Source organism: Barbus barbus (assembly GCF_936440315.1).
Source record: "Barbus barbus genome assembly, chromosome: 28".
In the NCBI taxonomy this organism is placed as follows: Eukaryota; Metazoa; Chordata; class Actinopteri; order Cypriniformes; family Cyprinidae; genus Barbus; species Barbus barbus.
Genome location: NC_136756.1, coordinates 12,838,111 through 12,844,110, shown reverse-complemented (window position 1 = coordinate 12,844,110; position 6,000 = coordinate 12,838,111).

Sequence of the window (6,000 nt, the reverse complement as noted above, 5' to 3'; positions counted from 1 at the left end):
TGCAACTTTTAACTACCACATTCCTATTCACGATCATTCATGAAGACAGCACCAGTGTAAACAGACAGATATGATGGTAGCTTTAGCATCATTAGTCTTACAGAGTGCCAAGAAGCTCCTTCAGAAGGGCAATTTGAAAACAAACGCGTGAAACTTACTTTGTGACGTTCGCTCACAAAGTGTTGGTATTGATCCCTACACATATTGGGGACTTTACCGATTTTTTTCAGGGGCATTTCCTTAGACCAGGGATCTCCAACCCTGCTCCTGGAGAGCTACCGTCCTGCAGACTTCAGCTCCAACCCTGCTGCAACACACCTGTCTATAATTATCAAGTAGCATTGAATACCTTGATTAGCTGGTTCAGGTGTGTTTGATTGGGGTTGGAACTGAAATCTTCAGGATGGTAGCTCTCCAGGAGCAGGGTTGGAGACCCCTGCCTTAGACAATGAAACTTAACCACAGTGTCCTCAGCGGCTCAGATGAGGGGAGATTATTGCAACTCCTATGTTTGTTAGTGCATCCCAAAGCACAACACTTGAAAAGCCTCTTTGGTGCTGACATTGTATATCTCCAGCAGCTACAGTAATCGGTAACATTAATGGCGGAAGCGGTCGCAGCTTCTCACTCAGGGCTGTGTTTATATGCTTATAGGGCAGCGTCACTAATGGGCGGGACTTTCTCTGCTCGGTGACGTGAACAGAGGGAGAATCTGAAACGGCTTGTTCTGAGAGACTGTTTATGATTTTATTAGTTTATAAATAAATGAGTGGGTGGATTTTTAACATTATAGGCTGGATGTTTTCGCACACTGCAGCCACACAACTGTGTTCAAACACCTTATAAAAGTGATTTTTGCATAATAGGTCCCCTTTAATAAATTTGGTGTTTTCTAAATGAGTGGCTGCATGCTTAAGGGTAATAATTAACATAAAAAACACCCAAACCATTACCATATAAAGGTTTCTGTAGCCTTTTTGATGCTCTCTAAAGACAGTCTCTAAAGACAGTCTCACTAGAACGTGCAGCAAGATCCTCAAACAATGCGTCAAAAGTGTGTCATCCTCAAAGCAAATGCAATGTGTGGTTTCAATTATTCCTACATTTTTTTTTTTGTAAATTTAGAATTAATTTTAGCATGAAACCTATTAATAAATCATGATCTGTTTGAACGCAGATTAGTGATTAATAAATGAGACCCATTGTCTTGTCTGAGGGAATTATTCAATCACTTGACTTTTTTTTCTATGCATGTTGATTGTCCAAGACAAATTTCCCAAAAAATGGGACAATAATACATTGTCTATTCTATTATTCTTAAACTGCGTTTCTATTATCATTTATGTCTTTTTAGCCAAAAAGAAAAAAAAATGTAATGACTAGTATTATACACCTAAAGCAAGCATACATGTTGGATGCATGTTGCATTTTGGACGTTTTCATTTGCATCCTAGTGTTACTAACATTTTAAATTAGTGTCCCAAAATTTGCATAAAATAAGTGTATGGCAGTGGCACTTAGGCTTATAGGTTTGTTCAAATCCCTAACCCAACACTAATAATCCATCACTGGTTTTCCTCATTTCTTGATTAATGCTAATAGAATGCAGATTACAGTTCTTCAGGACAAAAATAACAACTGCCTTAATGGATGCTTGCCATGATGGGCACTCTCGGGATCTATAGTACAAACATATATAAACCTGTTTCTACAGTCTTACTTACCAGCTGACATATGGTCTGTAATGGAAAGACAGGACCGGTGACTTTGCCAAATTCTGTTACAGTCCTTCAGCTATGCACGGGACAGGAAAATGTGGGTGGTTTCTATTTCTGTCTGTGTGTGTGTAACAGACGGCTGTACAGAGAGTGCTGTGATTGCAGTCTACCAGGCTGTTCTTAGTACCAAAAGACACTTTTCTGAGAATGCTGAACATAACAACTTGAGACAGAGAAAAAGGAATGGGGAAAAGAGCGCTGGCTGCAGGCCCGAGGAAGGCAGACACTGGAATGTCAAGTATGTGAGCGGTCAATAGGGCCATCTGTGTATGCCTGCTAAAGAACCAAAGAAAAAGAGAGAAAAAAGAAAGAAGGGTGATTACACTAAAGGCCCTGGACACCAGTGTGTCACTGGGTACATGTATGTATTTATTGATTTTATCTATACATTTTCACAGCTCATATCCCTAAATGTGAGCTAAATCAGAAAAATTACCTTTTATTGAATAAATCAGTTTTTTTTTCAAAGAATGTAGAAAGTTTCATTTTAGGCTTTAGGTTAGGGTCAGTCTAATAATTAGCTTTATATAAAAACAATATATGTGTATGCTATGTCTTAAGTCAGAAAACTAAACATGAGTATGTGAGTGAACTGTCCAAATGATTCAAACTGAACTGCAAATAATTTCAGACCTCATCAACTCGATTAGATCAATCAGCTTAAGTCTGACGTCACTCGTCTTGTGGTTTTCAGCAAATGCTCTATCAGATCCCAAAAGCAGGAGACTGTGGTTTACACTGCAAGTTCTTAAAGGCTTAGCATAAATGTGTGACATGAATAAACAATGCTCATAAACAGCTGCTGAGTATTATCAACTGAAATGAGTATACTATAAAAGGTCCAGTCACAATCACAGTGCTGACCAAAAGAAGGCTGCTTGGTTTGAAAGTTACTTCTGTGTGTTTTGTGCTTTATATATCACTATACCACTGACTATACAATGGACAGTTGGACAATTCATCAGCTGGACAAAATCGTTCTGAAAGTAAATCCAACAATTTCGTTGCTCTGCCATTATTGTTATATAGTTGTGGTGTTATACTTTAGAGTTACAGCTATTCTCCTTGCTGTGAATGGGCCTTTACTGTTCGTGTTTCTGCATTCCAAACAGATTTTGACCAAAATGAAAGCCACTCAATATGAACTTGTTTATTGAACCGTTGCATGAAAACAATATCACACACAATAGCAGCACCCTTTCTCATGTAATATTGCTAAATAACATATTTGTTTTTATGAATGTAACTGGTCAAAATAATTTCTCTCATTTCTACTTGATTTCATGAGATTTCAACTTTTTATTAATAATTAAATTCAAAGTGCTTATCATTGCAGGTTGTAACATTCATTTCACTTTAAGGCTGCAGTTGAACCACTCCTCTGTTTTAGTGGGTTAAAATGTTTACAGTGTATGTCTATAAGACATTCTCAGTAATATAGATTCTGAGGTCTGTGTATGTAAACCGTATTGACACTGTAAACCCTAAAGCCAAGCTCTTCTTCCTCTAGACAGAGCAAGAAACATTGAAGAGCTGATGATTTATCTCTACCATTACTCAACACACCCTACAGCCATTCTGCCAGAAATCTTCTGTGTGTGTGTGTGAGTGTGAGTGTGAGTGTGTGTGTGTGTGTGTGTGTGTGAGTGTGGTGTGCTGGAGGATATGAGATTAATTTAAAGGCCACCCTACATCCTCCCTTTTATTGATGTTGTATTTCATACAGACATATTTTCTGTTCCTTCTCTAGCCTTTTTTGAGCAAATGTCACCTGCTCTTCATATTCTCTATTGTTTTATTCTCCCTCTCTTTCTCTCTCGGCTGGGAAGGAATAATTCTCCGGAATGTTCCCCCTGTTCTCTGTTTGCTGTAATGAATACCAGCTTTGGTGCGTTAAATTTGGTCTAGACCTGAAGAGTGTACACCTCTCTCTGTCCTTCTTCTGCTGATTGATAATTTGTGATATAATTATAATGGTGCTATATATAACCCACACGCCGTTCCAAATATGCCTCCTCATTTTTATTATCTGCGCTCAAATCTTTTCCTATTACTTCTTCCTTGTAGACTAATTATGTAATGCCTAAAATGGGTTCATTTTTCACAATTTTGACAGGTGGCTTCATTTCCTCAGATGAGAAGTAACAGAAAGCGTAATGGAGAGAGCAAGTGTGTGTGTGTGTGCTTTGAGTAATCTGTGTGGTGAGAGTCTGGAATGTAGATGATCTGTTCGAGGAATCCAGCATGTGGAATTGTTATCACAGATGTGGCTGTGTGAAGTAACCATCCGTCTGAGAGTATATAAATAAAAGCGGCGTTTTCTTTTTCTATTTCTTGTCAGCCAAATTCATTTGTCACTTTTGTGCCATGGTAAGGTCTTCAGCTGTATCAACAGGGAGAGCTACTTTGAGTGCCTTCCATCATTTCCAACCCCCCTCTCTCTGCCCACTGCCTCTGTTGATGTTGCTCATCATTAATTTGAGCTAGGCTAATGGCTCTCTGCTAGATAACCACCAATTTAGAGGCTTTGAAATCAATAGCTTGTAGCTAAAGCTCTGCTTGCAGAAGAACCAGCAGGGATAAGACTTTGATGCCGGCTTAGATATGAAAGTGTGTGCGTAGCTGAGCAGATTTTTTCCCCCAAAGCCTGACAGAACAAAAGACCAGAAGAGGAAGGCATTGTGGTGAGAAGGGACTTCCACTGCTTGGCTTCCACAGAATCTTTCAACCAAAATTTTGTTTGAGTTTAATATACAGAGACAACTGAGAATGTGTTAAAGACAACATGGAATAAAAAAACGGACTGTATTTAATTTCTTAAACGAATAGTTCACCCAAAAATGAAAATTTTTTAAATTTACTTACCCTCAGGCCATCCAAGATCAGTTTGTTTTCATCAAAACAGATTTGGAGAAATTTAGCATCACTTGCTCACCAATGGATCCTCTGCAGTGAATGGGTGCTGTCAGAATGAAAGTCCAAACAGCTGATAGCACCATCACAATAATTCACATGACTCCAGTCCATCAATTATTGCATGTCTGTAAGAAACAAATCCATCACTGTCAACGGTCTACATAAGGCATCCACAGGTCTACAGTCAATTTTAAACTGTCGTTTTTGTCCATAATCTATAATACGCTTCCTCCAGTGATAAAGTCCATCCCCTGTTGTTCGCGCACATCAAAATCCACCAACATATTTGTTTAGAGCTATTTTGAACTGTTTTTACTTGTAAACGCAACTTGATCTGTGCATATTTCTCTACTGATTCAGATGAGAAGAATTTTTCACTATAGAAAGCAATATTATGGATAGAGGACTCATATTTTAAGCTAGAAGCAATGGTATAAAAGTCAAAACATTTGAATAATTAAAAATAAGATGAAAGATAAGCAAAATTAAAGACCTGTAAATATCTGGTTTAAAACTCATGTATCAAATTCTTAAAAAATGGAAATTAATCTTTTCTAAATGCATGTTGAGCTTATGTTATTGTGAATGTTTCATCCATGCATGTTGTATTTTAAAAAAAATTTTGAACTTTTATTTTTAAATCAAATAAAAACAGCCTACCAATAAATTGTTCCCTGTCCTTTTTCCCAATAATTCATTACACACTGTAAAAAAAAAAAAAAAAGTTGAGCCAACTTAAAATTTTAAGGCAACCAGCTTGAGCAGATTTTGGAGTTTTCTCAACTTGTTGTTTTAAGTTTATACAACAAAAAGTTGAGAATCTCCTACAAAAATAAGTTGAGAGAACTCAAAAATCTGCTGAAGATGAATTCGACCAATTCTAGTACAGAAAAACAGAAAGTTCTAGTTCTTCATTCATGCCATTTGGTGTCAGTGATTTAAGTTTATGAATCCAAAATGCTTCCCGTTTCAATAGTTCTTTATATTACCTCCTCGATGTGACCCAAAAACCTCTTCTATTCCTATATATTCCAATTGCTTGATGTCGTGTCCCATTTCATTAAAATGTCTCGCTACTGAAGAGGTTATATCTTGTCGTCGTATTCTCGATTTATGTTCGTTAATCCGTAATTTCAATTGACGCGATGATTTTCCTATATATATATATATATATATATATATATATATATATATATATATATATATATATCTTTTGGCAGGCACATTTTAACATATAGATCACATTACGAGTTGAACAGGTAATACAAGATGTAATTTTAAACATGAGTCCAGTAACACGGAAATG